At 46.9% G+C, this 18,272-nt stretch overlaps 1 protein-coding gene across 18 annotated transcripts in view; it reads left to right on the top strand.

Annotated features, from left to right (window-relative positions):
• Cacna1c (calcium voltage-gated channel subunit alpha1 C) overlaps positions 1-18,272 on the top strand; it is a 568,982-nt gene that overhangs the window by 424,928 nt on the left and 125,782 nt on the right. The gene's annotated exons all lie outside the window — the stretch shown is intronic.

The following is an 18,272-nucleotide window of genomic DNA, read 5'->3' as shown; positions in this document are numbered from 1 at the left end:
TAAGATAACAAGTCATGGAGAGTCAAACTTTATTCTGATTGTGGCAGTAGTTTTTCAAAGTGGGATCCCTGGACCAGTGGTAGTAGCTCCAACTTGGTAGAAATGCAAACTCTTGGGCTCTGGCCTTAGGAGCCCTAGGGTGAATTGACCAGAGATGGTGATGCATGAGAGTCTCAGAACCTTTGAGTTAGCACTAACTGCTGCTCCTGTTTCCTGTGACCCTGATCTTCGTGGATCTAATACTCTTCCTAGTCTGTGCTCAGCATCTGTCTTGCGGTTTGCTTGTTTGAATAGTTGCTTTTCTGTCCTTTCAAGCAGCATGCTTTGAGAACAAAGCTTGAATATTGGGCGCCTAGCACATGGAGCCATGGGGGTCAGGGTAACAAGACAGAATCTGCCTCTAAGTAGGGAGGGACTTGGGAAGAGAGTCTGCCAGCATGAGAAGGTCAGGTGGAGGAAGAAGACAGCCAAGGGTGCTAGCAGACTCTGCTCTCTTGCTCCAAAGACTGGTGCAATAAATCTATCAACTGTTTCCCTTCCTGATAACTCTGCTCAAGGTACAAAGACAAAATTAAAACACATAAACAGCAAGGGGCTGGTAACAACAAAATTTAATAACCCAAGGAAGCCTTCATGCTCCATTAAGTAGTTTTGCAAGCTGGAAGCTGGGGCCGTTGATAGATTATTACAATGAGCTATGATAGCACTGAGGGGGTTTTCTGGGAAGACACATGGCAGCTTCCGTCGTATTGTGGAGGGAACTGCATGATAGTTGATTAGTTTGTGGGATGGGGTGGAGTACTAAAGAAGGTAGTTGGCCTGTGAGTCACAGAGGAGCTTATAGAGGGTTTGACGTTCTGGCTCAGGATTAATCGTGATAAACATTTTGCTGGTATGTGTCACGTAGAAAAGGGCAACGGGCCCTACTTGCTTCACAGCCAGTTGCCATTCACAGGGATGCATGGCTATGCTGTTCCCTGTTAAATTGAGAGCTTCTGGGGAACACGGGCTGCTTCTCCATCTCGCCCATGATAGGAGTGAATTCCAAGGAAAGCTCCCAGCAGGGCATGGACCTTACTGTTGGTGCAGGTTGTACCAACAGGCTCGTTCAGTACCCCCTCACAACCAAGGTCTGCTGAAGCTGAAACCTTGAGTGATAGATTCCAGAGACTTCTCTCCCACACACTGCTTCACTGTGTCTGGAGGACCATTTGGAGATTGCTTCTCGTCCCTGGTCAGCCCTGACCTAGGAAGACTGGAGGAGGATCCTAGATCCTACATAAATGGAAATGTTGGAGGGACTGATCCGGGGGTGAGGGGGCAAATAACAAAGATCCAGAGGAGCCAGGAATGAAAGATAAAGAAAAGAGAAAAGAGGAAATATGGAACTCAAGGACAAGGGCGGACTGAGCTCACAGATTCCCAATAAGCGTGGAGTAAAGTGATTTCATTATTGAACGAAAGGAAGACCGTACAGAGAGTAGACCTGTAGTCCACTGTCTGTGGATGGATAACGAGATGAGTTGCATTCCAGGTTTATATATAGTTTACTATGTATAAATAATTTACTTGCCAAAAAGGTAATCCTGTGGCTTGGAAACTATATTCTTCTCTTTAGGATCTACTTCTTCATTTGGCCATTGAAACACATGCAAGAGGAGGAATGCTTGTGTTTGATTAGTGTATCTCTAGCTTTTGAAAGGTCTAAAGATTACACTGTGAAATTTTTCCAGTTCTTTTCAGGTCAGAAACAAAGGTGTGTGTGTGTGTGTGTGTGTGTGTGTGTGTGTGTGTGTGTGTGTGTGTGTGTAAGAAACTGTGCATGTGTGCATGTGAGTGAAAAAGTGTGTGGATGCGTGTACACACCTTTACATGCATATGGAGGACGGATGGGGTCAATCTTGGATATAAGCCCTAAGGACCCATCCACCTTGTCTTTCACTGGGGGCTGGGGTTGCTTGATCAGGCTGGTTAACCAGAAAACTGCCGACCTCCACTTCCTCATCACTAGGATTACAAGTGCTTGCTGCACAAGCACTTTACCAACTGAGCTGATGTCCCAGCCAGCATCCCTTTCAGTACAACCATGAGCCACTAGTGTGAGTGACTTGGAGACAATGCTGGCTTCATTGTGGGGACAACTTAGTGACATATCATTCAGCAGTAGCTGAACAAACCTAAGTGGATCCAGTCAGCTTTCCTAAGAGGAGACACAAAGCCATTGAGAGGTAGAAGAAGTAGAGGTTGGAAGATATCAGGGAGAAAGAATTTAGTTAGGAGATCTTCCCTTAAAAAGGTTAGAGAAAATTAAGTAAGCTCTGTATAAACAGTTAACTCTATATAACCAGACTCCAGGTATTCTTACCAGCCATCTAGAAAGGGGAGGTCTGTTCTCCCAACGACCTTGTTGGCATTGCTGAAATAACAATGAACGGGGTAGTTAAAACTCCATGCCTTTGTAGAAGTTCTATTGTAATGGGAGGTGTGGAGAATAGATTAAATAGGATGTCAGAGTGTTAAACATTGAGAGGTGGTAGTGGATGAGGTGGTCATGCATGCTCTACTGAGAATGTAGTATCTAAATAAAGATGTTGTCTTAGTCAGGATTTGTATTCCTGCACAGACATCATGACCAAGAAGCAAGTTGAGGATGAAAGGGTTTAGTCAACTTACATTTCCACATTGCTGTTCATCACCAAAGGGAGTCAGGACTGGAACTCAAGCAGGTCAGGAAGCAGGAGCTGATGCAGAGACCATGCCCTCTTTGACTTACTGGCTTGCCTCCCCTGGCTTGCTCAGCTTGCTCTCTTATAGAACCCAAAACTACCAGCCCAGGGATGGCACCACCCACAATGAACTGGATCCTCCCACTCTTGATCACCAATTGAGAAAATGTCTTACAGCTACATCTCATGGAGGCATTTCCCCACTTGAAGCTCCTTTATCTGTGGTAACTCCAGCTTGTGTCAAGGCAACCAGCCAGTACAATTGACCCCTTGTCAACTTGACATACAAACACATCACTATCAAGCCTCAACCCTTACTTTCTTATTTACCCCCAAGATCTAAACAACTTTAAAAGTNCCACAGTCTTTATAAATTCTTACATATTAAAATTTCAATCCTTTTAAAATATCCAATCTTTTTTAAAAATTCAAAGCCTTTTTACAATTCAAAGTCTCTTAACTGTGGACTCCACTAAAATACTTTTTTCCTTCAAGAGGAAAAAATATCAGGGCACAGTCACAATCAAAAGCAAAAGCAAACTCTAAATGTTTAATGTCTGGGACCCACTCACAATCTTCTGAGTTCCTCCAAGGGCTTAGGTCTGCCCTTTGTAGCACACACCTTGTCTTCTAGGCCCCAGATGTCTGTATTCTACTGCTGCTGCTTGCTGTTCCTGGTGGTCATCTCATGGTACTGGCATCTCCAAAACACTGCTGTCTTCCCCTGCAACTAGGCTTCACCAATAGCCTCTCATAGGTTCTCCTCATGGTGCCAAGCCTCAACTCCTTTTCCTGACCCCTTCCTTCAGTCCTGGGCCATCAATTGCAACTGAGGCTGTACCTTCACCAATGGCCTTCCATGGCCTCTCACAGTGCCAAGCCTCAGCTGCTCTTCGTTACCCCTTCATGTCTTCAAAACCAGTACCACCAGGGTGACTCTTAACAAGTCCAGCTGCAGCACAAGTTACAACCTTGGCTATCTCTGGAACACAGCCTCTTTGTGCTCTCAGTAAACACTTTCCAGAGGATTTCACCTCAGTGATGCTTGTCTCTTCTTAGTCACTGCTAATCTCATAGTTTCAGCTAACCAGCATCAATAGTCCCAGTAATGCAAAGCTTTCAGTTTAGTAGTTCTGGTATCTTGTTAATCACAGCTGATTCTTCAGCCCCAGCTAACCAGAACCACAGAATCTTCACAATCAAAACAGCAAGGCCCTGAGAAGAGTCTCTGATCTTCCCTCTGAAATTTCACAAGCCTGTCTCCATCGTCTGCACTGCTATCAATATTATCTTCCAGGCTCTTACAGAACATCCCACAGAGCTCTTAACACCCAATGGCTCTTCTAGCCCAAAGTTCCAAAGTCCTTCCACAGTCCTCCCCAATACATGGTCAGGTTGTCACAGGAATACCCCACTCTTGGTACCATTTTGTCTTGGTCAGGATTTCTATTCCTGCACAAACGTGACCAGGAAGCAAATTGGGGAGGAAAGGGTTTGTTCAGTGTAACTTCCACATTGCTGTTCATCACTAAAGGAAGTCAGGACTGGAATTCAAGCAAGCCAGTAAGTAACATCCCTCCAGGGCCTCCATTAGCTCCTGCTTCCTGACCTGCGTGAGTTCCCCTAAGACAGATGTGAAGGTAAAAAGGAAGTGCACAGATATTTGGGGAGGGATCCTTTCAGGAAGATGGAAGGGTGATGGGAAGAAAGGAAGATGACTTCTGCATCCAAGAACAGAAAGGAGGCCTGGGCAGGTGGCTCTTAGGGACAGGGGTGAGGCAGGAAATGGTAGAGAGGATGCCAAGGGAAGCTGGGAGACCATGTGATTTATTGACATGAGATCCTGGATCTGAGCTGGAAGGAAGCCAAACAGCCACTGGAGTATTTTAGAAGAGAAGTGATGAGTCTGTGGTCATTGTATGCAAAAAGGAATGGAGGCCACCATGGCAACAGCTAGCCAAGAGGGGACTCCCTGGAGATGATGGTGTCTTATCGTGGCGATGATGGAGAAATAAGGTCAGAATTCAAGATGGCATCATTGCTAACAGGTAAAATATGGGACACAAAAGAGAAAAGCTGAGGCTATCCAAAGTCAGTATAAGAATGGGATTGCCATTTACTGACATAAGGAAAGCAACCACATAGGGCAAGGATATAAAAAATGCAACTCAGACCTTGAGATTTAAAATGCATTTGAAACGTGCAAAGAGAAATGTTGAGCAGGTGCCTGGCAGTCACTGAGTTCAAGAGAAAGCTTGGACACTAAGCTGTAATTTGAGGGGATGGGGGGGGGGCGGTCATCAGCATAGAGAAGGCACTGGAACTCATCTGTCTGAGTGAAATCACCAGGGAAAAAGTGACTAGAGATAAGGTAAAGCCAACAACTGAGACAAAGGTTTGCCAACTGATTGATGAGAAAAGAGGCAGCCACAACAATTTGCAGTGTGAGCCCTGAGGGCTAGAGGGAAAGCAGGGGAAGGTTGACAGTGAAGCAGAGAGACCAGTGTGGTGAGGACTGGAAACCTGGCAGGAGATGTCGGCCGAAGCCTGAGGGCCTTTCCTTCCCATTCTTCAGTTCTTGGGTTCTTAGTCTTTCTGTGATGGCCTCCAGCATGATCCTTTTTAGCTGGCATGGTTTAGCTGCCAGAGATCTAAGGACTCAGGCCTTCATGATACCATAGAGGAGGGAGAACAAGATGCACACGATCAATCCAGTGCACCTCCGGCCCAAACAACACCTGAGCTGGATCCAAGTCCTTGTGTCCCGTCCGTAGCCATGACTCACAGATAGCCTTGACCAAGGATGCATGACAGATACTTAAAAGCCACCCTAAAACCACACAGGGGGGAAAAAAATGTAAGAAAGGGATGTGTATAGCTTCCATGTGAGGCAGCTCTCTTGGTCCCCAAACTCCTCTAGGGCAACAATAAGATCTCACCATCCCACTGACTGCTTCTAACCTTCCTCTAGGCTTCAGTGAGCATTCCTTTCCAAGGTACCCATCAAAGACTATTGCTGATGCCCAGAGCACATTACCATTGGTGTGGATGCCCTGCTCTAAGAACACAGTCCACTTTCCAGGTTCAATCGCTATTTTGATAGAAAGCATTAGAAGGGAAACTTGGTATAAAGCAATGGGGAGCCAGGAATGTGGCTCCGCAGGTGATGGTACATGCTGTGCATGCCTGCCAGTCAGGGTTCTATCTCTGGAACCCACATAATGATTTGGAAGGGAAAAACAACTCCACAGAGTTGTCCTCTGACCTCCACACCCCTCCTGTGTCGCATGCATCCCCTCCCACATCACATACGAATAAGCACAATTTTTAAAAAGAGACTGATGGGAGTAGCTTCTTTTTAGAACAAAAAATATATAATCTGTTGAGTATCTACTCATATTGGAATTTCTTTTTCAGTCATTAAGACAACTTTAGTACAGACCCAGCCTTCTGACACTAACTGTAAGATCCATATTCATTTGGACAAGCAGATAAAGATGGACATACGGTAAAGCTCAACATGGGGCTTCTGCACAGATAGAGAAGATTAAATATTTGTACAAGTGATAGTTGATGATGTGACTCTGTAGAGTCACTTTGCAATCATCATTAACCAACAGGAACCACATGCCTGCTGTGTGCCCTGCAGGATTCAGAATAATACATTATTGAAGTACAGAAATTTGAGGGCCTAGGAGAGCTACAGGTTGCCCACAAAGAGCCCCATGTGGCTTGCAAGCATAATCTGAATATCATTGGTTACATTAAATATGTGTCAAGGACATGTCCGTAATTATTTGATCTTAAAATAGTTTTTAAAAATATTAGTATAGTCAGCATTTTCCTGGATCTAGCTTATGGTCAGGGGGTGTCACATGTCTCTACCATGACAGAGGTCCGTGAAACTTCGGGCTCAGATCTCAGGAGACATCCTGGTTCTGTTGTTTTCTTCGATGCTCTCTCCCGAGCACTCGGAAGTGAACATGCTCTAGAGCCCTCCCTGACCCCGCACTGCTCCCAGGAAGCCGAGGCTATTGAGCCACATGCAGGTCCTCTGGCCCCTGCATTCTAGTGACAACCCTAAGCCCTGAGAAGTTGCCCTTAGAATTGGGTAATGAAATGGGAGCCCTAGATGGAAAACCACTTCCTGGGTTAATTATTAGAAAGAGAAGTCAGCTCTCTAACTCTGAGTCTCAAACACCCACAGTGCATGGGTGGGCTCTGAGGAGGTCATCCGGTGAGACCATTACCAAGGAATCTGTTCAGATACCCTACAGGGGGAAAAAGCTTTAGCCTTCGACTCCATTATGAATAAGCAAGAAGTTACTGCAGTTTAGACTCATTTTGTTGGCACTTCTCAGACTGACAGCTACTCCCATCAAAGATCTGCAGGACTCACCAGATGGAAAATAAATAGGTGAGAGTTTTGAGGGATGGGGTGTAGGTTGAGATGAAGTTCAGGCTGGCTTTGAACTCCCGATCCTCCTGCTTTTACCTCCCGAGTACTGAGATTACAGGTATGTGTTTGTTTATCATTTCTAAAAATGTGTTTGAATTCTGATAATTTTCTTTGGTTTTGGTTATTTTACACACACACACACACACACAGAGAGAGAGAGAGAGAGAGAGAGAGAGAGAGAGAGAGAGAGAGAGAGAATATGAATGGTTAAAGGTAACTCATCAAGGGCATTGCATGGCCATTGTCATCAAGAACTCAGCAATGCGTTTATCTATGCTGAGCCTATCTCTAGCCAGTCGTGGTCCAGGGCAGGGCTCTTGGGGACCTATTCCTTCCCTGCTGAGTGATGAGCTGCTGATGGATTCTGGGTTGTATATTATTTTCAGAGGCATACCCACTGGTGAGCCCACCCGGGTCCATTGGATCACGCCGTACCCATGGTCACCCAGAGGAGTACCCTAGTTGAACTCAGTGGGTCACTAAACAAAACAGACATGAACTCAGGAAAGGAACTGTGGGGGTGAAGGTTGGCAGGATACAGAGGGAAGAAAGAGGAGTTGGGGAGTGGGAGTATGCAGAATGGATTACATGCAGTTGCCCAATGACAAACTTAATTAATAATAGAAGAAAAATTGTCATTGAGACTGAGTTTAACTAATATGCCCCAGGCCTCACTCTGAGGACTTCTATGTTTAGAAATACAATGCCTCATGTTAAGAAGTTACTTCAGCCATCCTAGGTTTGCTGCTGGTCTTTTCCTTAGAAGTGATAGAAAAGAACTGTCCTCCATTGCTTAGTCTTGAAGTGAGGAGACACGTCAGTCAGCTTGTCAGGCTGGCAGTAGGAGAAAAGCTTCTGTTGTCCTCCTCCATCCCTGGGTACACATCGGCAGGTCCCACCCAGCTCACAAGCAACTCACAGGATTCATGTGATGTAACCGTGATATCCAGCTACTGTGTTAACAGTCCTCTTACTATTTCTCTCTCTCTCTCTCTCTCTCTCTCTCTCTCTCTCTCTCTCTCTCTCTCTCTCTCTCATGCTCATGCACACATGCGTGAGAACCCCAGACACAGGACAAAAAGAAATCCAGGGTCCATTTCTCATCCAAGTGTTCATTAGCATCTCCCACTATTTATTAGTGTTCACTGAGGTCAACTGGCTCCAGATACAGTAGAAGTCTTCTGTGTCCAGCAGAGACAAAGGATGGAGAGTTTCTAGACGTAAAAGTCAGTTAGTGGCAGAGGGTCCTGGCAGCCAGGGCCCCAGCTTACTCTGCCCTTCAGCACGTAATAGGAAGTTAGACTCAGCTGCTGTTGATGAGGCAGAGTGCCCGTGTTTCCCCCCCCTCCGGAAGACCCCAAGCTTTATTGAAGCTGCAGCGCTTTATGTGGAGCCTGTGAGCGGTGTAGAGTCATTTTTATCTATGATTTCCACAGTCCCGTCAATTCAAGTCCTGTGAATTCAAGTCCTCTTCCATCGACAAGGAGCTGGGAATGCAGCAATTCGAAAGTAACCCCCATCCCGGGGAGGTGCTCTCAGACCCAATCCTGTCACTGAAGAGAGCTTTGACAGTTGGTATCGCCATCTTCATCTCCTAACAGGATTTTTAGAATTTGGGGCACCAACACTGTGATGGGATAAGACTAGAGGCTGAGGAAACCAGAAACTTGTCCCCTCAGGCCCCACTCAATAATTAATCTGCAATGTGCCTCTCCCATACTCCCTGAGTTGTCCAATGAGGGTGGGGAGGGAGGGAAGATGAACTGTTACAAACAAATTAAACCTTCTTGCTCTGGCAATCTGCTCCCATGCTCTTAGGAGATGTATGTAATAAGTTTTAGCCTTAGGTGTCTTGGTCAGGCTGGGAGTGGTCATTCTAGTCTATCAGACCCCTAAGGCAATCAAGAAAGGCTAGAATGGTGCCATTGCTAGGCTTCTGGAATTACATGGGGCCCTGCATGACAGTTTGTAGTCCCCAAAGCCACTCTTCTTCCAAAAACCCAATGCGCAGCCTGACTTCTCTGCGCGGCAAGCCTGGTCTGGCATTTCACTTTAAACCTTCTCTCCCGCCATTCTTTCTCAGTAGCTGTCCCTTTTCCCTCTGTCTCAGGAACACCACCAGCCAGCCAGCCAAGGATAGCAGTCAGCAAATGAGTAAGAGGCTGGTAAGGATAAGTGGCCTGTGGCTTCTTTGGGTCCAGAACACTAAAGGCATTTAAGGCTAGAAAGGCTCGCCTTTCAAAGGGTGCTCCTTAGCATAAATGCTCAGTTCATTCACTGGCTCGCAAAGGAGATTGATGGATGGAGTGAGGGTTGTCGCCAGCTGAGACCTAATGAGATCTCCACTATACCTCCTGGATGGAGTGGAAAGCAACCATTGTGGTAATAAACAGAGAACAGCATCTAATTTGTAAATTCCTCTTTTCCGTAGCTAAATTTAATCTGATCAGTAAGACTGGAGGGAATTGTTGATAACCAAAAATTATTTTCCATGTCTTAATCTGGCCAGGAAACTTCACCCCTAATGGAAATGGCATATTGCTCTGGCAATCGTTGGGAAGGACATTTGTCATCGCTCTAACCCAATTGTTGCATATTGATAAATGCACTTAGACTGTAATCTACTTAAAGCCAAAGTGGAGCTGAAACCGCACATTGCCTTGTTCCTGGTTCATAGAATCTAAATCTCTTTCTAGTTAAAACACAGAAATCTGTGGCAGACATCTTCCAAGATGTCAGCTTGACCTCGCTGATTAGCTGGCAAAGCCAGATGGCCCGCCGTGAAGCCCAGACGGTGGTCACAAATAGCTTTTTTGACATGAGAGAGATCAGGCTAAAAGAGCAGAATACCATCTCCAGCAGAGCCATGGCTCAGCGTAAGGTAAACCAACCACCCAAGCATGGTGTGGTGGTACACATGAGCGACGGAGACAGGAGGAGTGAGAGTTTGAAACTATAGACAGACCTTGTTTCCAAAGAAAAAATATTCAGGGGGACCCAGTGGAGAGTTAGAGAAGCCTTCTTTTTCCTGCTGTGTGTAGATCTTCATGTTAGCCAAGGTCTGAGACGTTTGGCATTGTTCTCACGAGGCCGTAAGTATGTCCAGGATGAGACCATGCCCTGGGTACGTTTCTGTTAGCACATGACAGGAATATTTTCTGCTAAGAAGACAGTAGGGATGGGTGCATTTGACAAACCCCCAGAGGACCAGGCAGCCGCAGTCATTCTTAGAGACTACTCTGAGACATCTGCCATCATAACTAAGTGCTTAGAGTCCTGCTGCCTTGTGAGACACAAGGATTCTTTACGTCATCCACTTTGTTTTTGCATTGCCCAGTAGACAGTGTCCAGTGTCCACTGTTGTTGTTGTTGTTGTTGTTTTTAGTATTATGACTGACAGCCATGATTAATTAAACTCATCTCCATTGCCCTATCTTTAATCCTCACCAAACTTTCCCGGAGTGGTGGGATGATCTCACCATTTTCAGAAGGAAAGCTCAGGCTCCCGTCATTTGCTTTAGATGGGATGGTAGCTTAACAGCAGGCATACACCAGCTCTTTCTGAGGTGTATGTTCCTGGACCCTAGCATCCACTCTTCCTGCCAGTTGAGACAGAGCAAGGGGCCCATGACAAGTCCTTGAGAGCAAGTCAGGAGCCCTGGTTTCTGGCCTTGACTTCAGCATGAATCAGTTCAGTGTCCTCCGACAACCCCTCGCTCCCCTCTCTTGAGCCCCAGGTCCCTGCTTTCTAAAGTAATACACAGATCAACTCTATTTTTCTGTACACATTTGGGATTTCCAACCCTCTTGATGGCCACTCTGGTGCTCTCCATCCCTTCAAGTCCCCTGTCCCAGAATGGATGGGTGGCTGACGTAGAGAGGAGACAGTGCTAATTTCGTAGAGCATCACTGTTCCCTTCCTGTCTAGGTGTCAGGCAGCTGCAGAGAGGAAAGTGCTGGCTATTAAGGAGCCTAGGGTGTGTCTCCTCATCCTCAGCTGAGGTCTGTGGCTGTGTGACTTCCCTATGCTGGTCTGTTGGCTGTATGCTGTGGGCGCAACACTGTTGATAGCCCTGGTAATTGTCTTTGCATGGTCAACCATTTACTGTAACTGCTTTTCTTTCTTTCTGCCTTCTCGACGCTTCCTTCCGCTAATGGTTGTGCTTTTGGAAGTGTCTCCTGCGTTTCCTCTGTTGGTCAGTTCCCCCAGTGGCCCTCAGAAGCACAAGGCTGTGACAGTCCCACTCTTCAGTGGGGCTGTGCAGCTTCCCGTTCCTGCTGAGATGCTCACCTTTGTCCAGTCCGTCTCTCTGCGCCTGACCATTCCCAACCATCCTGGTTTTCAGCTACTTGTCATCACAATGATCACTCCCACAACACAAGAGGCAAGAGCAACAGAGCTGACTGAATTTGCCCAAGGGGCCCTTGGCGCTCTTACACAGCTCACTAACCTCTGCAGACCCACAGCCCGCAGGACTGACCCTCCCCTCCCTTCCTCAAGTAGCCTTTTTAAGTCTCTCCCACCATGACCAGGACTCTGTCCTGTCTCAGGTTCAGACCTCTGTTTCCCAAGTTCACGGCACTCTGCTTCCTGACTTCCCTCTTGGCTCCAAGCTGCCAGCATGGAGGCTGTGACAGAGTCATCAAATAAGGGGCTTCTTCTTCAGTGTCCTGGGCAGCTGTGGCACCCTTACCCATTTCCTGATGATTATAAGACACAGTTCATGTATACACAGTAGCGTGGAGGAGTCTAGGCACAGGATCTACCTGGCTTCAAATTCCTCAGTCCTACTTAGCCACTTACTTTGAACAAGTGATTGAATCCCAAGCCTCGGTTTCCTGATCTACAAAATGGGTCACTCTGATAACTTATGTCATTCTCAGTTCATAATGCGAAACATGAAAGAGAGGCTAGCACCCAGCAAATACTCAAAGGCTGAACTGTTAGGATTAATACAGAAGCCACCACACTGCTGGGACAAAGCCTAAAACAGACATATGCCACACTGTGAGGTACCCCTGGGCCAAGCTAGAAAGAGATCGGAGCACACATCTTTTTTCTTTTCGTTCATATCATGCCAGATGGGTGACACATTCTAATAAGCTGGAGAAAGTAGAAAACTACCCCCTCCGACCGAAGAAGAACTTTATGCTTAAAAATAACTGACTGCACAGAGGAGGTCTACAAAGGGGCCATTCTCCCTGTGTACAGAGGATCTGGGCCACGTCCCTTTGGACTGCAGATGAGCCATACCTGGACCTGCCCCTCCTAGGGAAGGCAGACACTGTGGGGAACGAGCGATAAATGTGCACCCACCTTCCGCAGCTTGTCTGGTGCAGCTGAACTCCCTCCCTGCCTCCCCCTGTTCTTCTCACTCCCCCCTCTGCCCTCCCCCACAGCCCCAGTGCCATCGAGGTGGAAAGGAATTTTCTGCTTGCAGGTCTGTATGCTTATAACCTGCTGGGATCACAGCAGCCTTGGCTTTCTTAGGGTTGTGACTATAGATCCAGGGCAGCCATTCATACCCCCTCCCAGTTGGCAGCAGCAGTAATAATTATGATGATGGCGCACCACATCTGTATTGCACTTTTTTAATAAGCAAGGCCTCTTTGTTTGGATCCTTAATATTTCATCTTGTTTTATACTTACCTCGTTGGCTGAAGAGCAGCCTGGTATTAGTTCTGTTTGTGACAGAAGCTAAGCTGGGCTGGGCGGACACAAAGTGACTGAGAAGGTGTTGCTAGCTTCTCCTGTGACCTTCCCACTGGGGCAGACTGCTGTCACCTGGTACCCCTTTGCGTCTCACTTTCCCCAGTCTCTTTCTCTGTCACCTTGGGCTCTTCCTAACGACACTTTCCTTAGAGAGCCTTTCTTTAATTGTCTAGATGAATCCACCCACATAGGAGATGAGGTGCACAGGATTTTCACTTGTCGTGAAGTGCATGAGTGTTCTGGAGTTACCTAGCGTCCAAGGCCAGGAGTCCCAGACTCGTGGCACTGGGGGTGGCAGATCCTGGATTCCCAGTTGGGCCTAAGCCTGCACAGCAAGAGGCCTCTAGCTGTGTGTTGGATTTGTCAGTCATAGAAAAATGATGAACATGAGTATCTATTCTTCTGCAAGAGAAGAGACATGGAAAGACCACTCCTCCCAAGAATCAGTGGAGTAGCATCCAGGGCCAGCACATCCACTGCCTTCCTGGCTGGGCTGTGCAGCACTACACCATAGGGAGCCACCCTTCTTTCATCCTTTCATCCAGCCATCTTTCACCCTTCTCAGTGTGGACGTGAGCAAGCTGCCTGAGCCTTGTCTGAAGTGGCTGGAAGCCCTGCGCTCATGGCCCATCCATCCCCTACCATGTACCATCCTTCCCCTCAGACACATATCTTCCACTGGATTGTCACTGGCGAGTAATGTCCTTTCACGGTGCCCCAGAAGTGCATCTGTTAGGTCCTTCCAGAGATTGCTTTTAGACGGGTGGTTCCAGGAGATTTTGATAAAGATGGAGTTAGTGTAGAAGAAAGTTGGGCAGAGAATTCAGGACATCTGAGCAGCACCATAAGGTGTCAGTAGGGAAGCTGTTTCTATAGGGCTGCAGGTACAAAGGATAGAGAAACCGTGTAGAGAGGGCTATGTGGCCGGCCCATGGCCTTTGGGATCAAGAGGCATCCAGTGTGCCATCTATAGCCAGAAGTAGCAGATGAGACCTGAGCCCCATCTCCTCTGACCTACCCATAGATTCTTGCTTGAGCTTCCCCACTGGGCATCCTTAGAAGAAAGCCCTTTGGTATGGTTTGCAGAGGTCAGCAAAGGTCCACAGCAGGAAGGACATACAGGCAGCACACAGGAGTAGCCTGGAGCAGTGACAGTCCAAACCAATGCTGCTACAGTTCCACGGACTCAAACTGAGTTCGGAGAATTCCAGGGTGAATTCCAAGAATCCCTAGACTAGAGAAAGTTTGGGCTTCCTCGAGAAGACAAATCTAATACTTTAGGGAAATAGCCAACCTTAGGAAAAACAGTTTAAAGTTAGCTGGTATTACTAGGGAGTGTTTATGTCAGTTACCATTTTACAAGGTTCTTTTTGCAAATATTATTTTAGTAAACCCATACCAAAAGAGCTTTGAGTAAATACTAGCCCAGTCTTTGTGTGGAGGAGGGAATGTGAGTTCAGAAAAGTTGGAAAGCTTACCTGGAGCCGTGCGGTTGCTAGAGGGCCGGACAAAAGCTGGCATCTGGATTTTTACTTGATATTAGACGCAACACAAGTGCTCTAGGAGATGAAAAGGAATGAAAAAGATGAAAAGGAGATGGCCCTTGTGTCCTCAACTTAATTAAATTACATATTTAAAGACCCTGTCTCCTAGCAGTGGATGGCTCTGGAAGCCACAAGAGACTACAGCCGGGCTTCTAAGACCGAATGAGTGAATAGGAGATTGGCATTGCTGGTGAAGTTCAGCCAGTAGGTCCCACAGAGTCCACTACAGGCCTTCAGCTCTGCTCTCTAAAACGAAGTGACCAGTAAACACCGTCAGAAGATGGCCAGTGCCAGGACCCAGTCAAACTTTATTCATAGAAATAAGTGGTAGGCTGAACTTGGCTGTGGACCTGTAGGGTATATGGTAAAGGGACCAGACCCTCACAGGACAAGGGATGGATGCTATACGATGCCATTGGAGAGATGTCTAGTGCAGCTGAGAGACAGTGGGCAGTGATGAGGCAAGCTCAGTTTGCCTGAGAATTCTTCAGGAAGGATGGAAATGGTGGCATCATAGCCGCGGCTACCTAATAGAGCACTGCTGACTTCAGTGATAGAAATGGATTGTTTCCTGATTTCTAGAGGATGGAGTCTGAGGTCAAGGTGTAGGACATGTTGGCTCTGCAGAGGCTGTGAGGGAGGATGCCCACTGTAGACCTCTCTCCTTGGCTGATAGGGCTTTGTCTTCACCTTGTACCTTCCCATGATCTCCCTTCTGTCCGTGTCCAAATGCCTTCATTTTATTAGGATGCAAGTCTGTTCGATTAGGAGCTGGCCCGTGTGGCCCCAACTTAATTAAATTACATGTTTAAAGACCCTGTCTCCTAAAACAGCCCATTCTAGTTAAGAGCGTTTTAAACACCAGCATGCGGGTTTCTAGGGGACATAACTCAGCCCGTAACAGATGAGACTGCCAAGTCAAAGGGAGTCGAGTCTGGAAGGCAGGGCACCAGGAATTCCTTTGTTTGCTAGCCAGACTGCCATCAGTACTTTGAGGAAATAAGTGCTATCCATACCATTTTTAATGTAAAAATATAATAAAAATGGGCATCTGACCAAGTCAATGGCAAGGCTCCATATAGGAGTAGATGGAGCTGAGCCATTGCAGCCCAGCAGGCTGGATGCCAGGAGTCACCCCAGGACTCCTGCCAGCACTCTGCCTCAAGGGGAAATTCAGGGCAATGTCCAAACACTGTCAGCCACTGCTAGTACTGCCTGTGCTGGTGTGGTAGCCCTTTCCCAACAGGGGAGGTAAAGGGCGGCAGGCAGCAGATGAGTTCTCTGAGTTTGGATAACAGCCTGACAGCTACATTGCAAAATGAAGACAGTATTGTTCTTTTCAAGCCTCATGAGAAGCTGGGCATCTGTGCTGATGTCATATGAGGACCTTAGAGAGCCCCCACCCCTGGGACAAAGTCAGAGCTGTCTGGGGCCCCAGGGGTTTCAGAACTCGGCACACTTCATCTTTCTCCCCAGATTCATGTCACATCCTCTGGTGCTCCTTAGGTGGTGAGGATAAAACGGAGACAGGACCAGCCTAGGCATCTTATATGGGACTGTTTCCCCCTGTATTCCTCCCAAGGGAACGAAGAAAGAAAAGGAAGGAACTCTCCCAAAGGCCTGCATTTCCTTTGCTAAGGAACCGTATCGACATGTTTCTTTACCAAAGCACAGGTTGCTTTTGACTCTTGAATCTTTGTCAAGGCCCTTCTGAGTAATTTCGCTTTTACTCACGTGGATTCATTTGTCCCTCTTTTGATACACATATGACATTATGTTGATGTTACTATGGCGGAACAAAATCTAATTTCCTTTTAAGGGAAACATGGCTTTGGATTCCCTGACCCAGTCTGGTTCAGTTCTGCCACTTGGGGATTTGTGGCATGAGGATCTGTGGAGAGGCAAGCTGTAGTTTTGTGGGGAGTTGGCTTCCTGTAGGGAAGGCCATGAATTATAAGCTTCCCTATTGACCATACATAGCTGCAGAAAGTCTACCTAATGGCCTGTGCCATCATACATTAAAGACACCACATGCTGTCTCTGGGTGGAGTTCCAGAGTTCAGTGGATAAGATTTCTGAGAGTTTGTGAACCCAAACAGGCCAGAAAACACCATTCTGAACAGCAGCTTAGATCTAATATACCTTCCATGAGGTATCTTATTGTGCGTCTCCACATCATCTCATGGAGAAATGGCATGTGGAGATTATAATAATTTATTACCGCTTCCACGGCGTCTACTCAGCTGTAGAGCTCCAAGCAAGCTGAGGAGAGACAATAACTACTCCTCACCAGAGACACAGAAGCAGACTACCAAGGGCCATTCAAGCAAGAGTGGCTACTGAGAGTGGATGCTTAGAGGAATGGAGGGTTAGAACTGTTAATTCCAGGGCGAAATGAGCTGTGGACAAGATGTTGCCTAAGTGGGCGATGTGGCTCCTAGCTGGCTGGGCGGCTGAAGAAGGATTCTTTAAGTTCTGAAGTACAGGCACTCGGGCAGCATCGTAGAACCCCATGTGTTAAATAAAAGGGAAAGAGTAGAGTCTATAGAACTCATTTTTAGCCATTGCTGCTCTAACTAACAAAAGAGCTGTGTCACCCATTGCTTACAGGGGCAACTGTGGGTTGTTTCTGAAGAAATCCGTAATTTTTGTTTTGTTTTCGAATTTTCCTCTCAAAATCCACATTTGGTGATAGTTGCTGTTAGCAGTAAATTCAGAAAATGAACTTCATCTCTAGGCTATTTGTTCAGCATCTTCCTTCAAAGCTGCATCATGATGGACTGGGGAGATAGAACTCAGCCAGTGTTTGCCACATGTGCATGGAGGCCTGAGCATGATCCCCAGAACCTGGACCAAATTGAGCGTGGTGATGGGCACTTGTAGTCCCAGTGCTGAGGAGACAAGTAGACAACTGGGGCTGGCTCACCAGCCATCCTAGCCAAATTGGACAAGTCCAGGTCTTAGTAGACACAAGGGATTGACCTCTGACCTCCATCCACACACAGGTTATAACAGCATACACACAAACAGGGATGCACACCTATACATATCACACACACACACACACACACACACACACACACACAAATACTATGTTGACTAAGGCTCTATCCTCACCTTGTCTGGAGAGGCACAGTCCCATTGGAGTTGGGGGGTGTCCTCTGACCCCTGAGTTCTTGCCAGTCTTCCAGCCATCCATCTTAGCAATGTAGCCATAGCTGGTCAAGCTTTCCAGGTCACCTGTCGGGTAAGTGTCTCACATTTGAGATTCTAGACCTGAACAGTTGGAGCACTGAGCTCCTCCCAAGTCTCCTTACCACAGCAGCTGAAGCACTCTGGGGAGAGATGTTCATTTCAGCTAGGAATCTTTAGAAGTGTGACTTGACCCATGGAGCAGATTGAATAGAGATCGTACAGATTACACAGGGAACTGAGCAGATTGTGCCCATCCCCACCATGAGCACCCAGCCCTGGTCACATTTAGTTGTATCTGAACACCCATATGTTTATTGAGTTTTTCTTATGGCTTTTAAAGGTATCGTACAGCTGTTTCCAAAACTGAATAAGATGTGACAGTCTTGTGTCAAGCCAAATGCTGGGTGATACTGCTGTTTAACAGATCTTTGAGCCACAGAGCAGACTCCTCCTCGCATGTTCACGCTAATTGTCGGAGTGTTTGGAGGCATGGCAATAGGCAACCTTTCTGTTTCCATTTCACACCTCCACAGAAAGCTTGCTCTAGCTCTAGCTCTAGCTCTAGCTCTAGCTCTAGCTCTAGCTCTAGCTCTAGCTCTAGCTCTAGCTCTAGCTCTAGCTCTAGCTCTAGCTCT

This window comes from Mus pahari, chromosome 2 (assembly GCF_900095145.1).
Source record: "Mus pahari chromosome 2, PAHARI_EIJ_v1.1, whole genome shotgun sequence".
Classification (NCBI taxonomy): domain Eukaryota; kingdom Metazoa; phylum Chordata; class Mammalia; order Rodentia; family Muridae; genus Mus; species Mus pahari.
This window is presented reverse-complemented; position numbering and strand designations above follow the sequence as displayed.